This window comes from Eurypyga helias, unplaced genomic scaffold, assembly GCF_000690775.1.
Source record: "Eurypyga helias isolate BGI_N326 unplaced genomic scaffold, ASM69077v1 scaffold38690, whole genome shotgun sequence".
NCBI lineage: Eukaryota > Metazoa > Chordata > Aves > Eurypygiformes > Eurypygidae > Eurypyga > Eurypyga helias.
Window position 1 is genome coordinate 13,603 of NW_010226998.1, and position 542 is coordinate 14,144.

At 62.2% G+C, this 542-nt stretch overlaps 1 protein-coding gene across 1 annotated transcript in view; it reads right to left on the reverse strand.

Annotated features, from left to right (window-relative positions):
• The window catches only part of KDM2B (lysine (K)-specific demethylase 2B), a 17,675-nt gene that overhangs the window by 5,462 nt on the left and 11,671 nt on the right, over nt 1-542 (reverse strand). The gene's annotated exons all lie outside the window — the stretch shown is intronic.

Here is a 542-nt window from a genome sequence, read left to right on the forward strand (position 1 = left end):
GCCGCCCAAAGGGCGCCCCCGGGCGCCTCCCATTCTTCAACCGCCGGCTGGCGCTGGGGCTGTGCTGCCATGGCCCGCGGTGCTGGGCACCCGCAGCCTCGGGTCACTACGGCTTAGCTGCTCCCGCTGAACTCTGCCGGTCTTCGCAAGCTTCCCCGCCTCCGGTGCGCACGCAACGGGAGCATCTGCCAGGCCCGAGGAGACCTCACACCGACAGCACCTCCAGCACAACGCGGGCTGTCGGGTTGGCCAGCACCTCCTGCCCTGCCCCGGTCACTGCTGGGAACAAACTGCGCTGCACGTGCTCGCCCCGACCAAACCTCTGCGAGGCACACCGGACGGAAGTGTGAGACGCGCAAACAGACCACGGAGGACTTCACGTCTCTGATCTGGTCACTACAAGCAGGAAAGAAGCCACTGACCGTTAAAATGAAACGGCTCTAATAAAGAGCTCTGGACTGGAAAAAAAACAGGTGAGCTGCTGTGAATCATGGAATGGTTTGGGTTGGAAGGGACCTTAAAGATCATCTGGGTCCAACCCC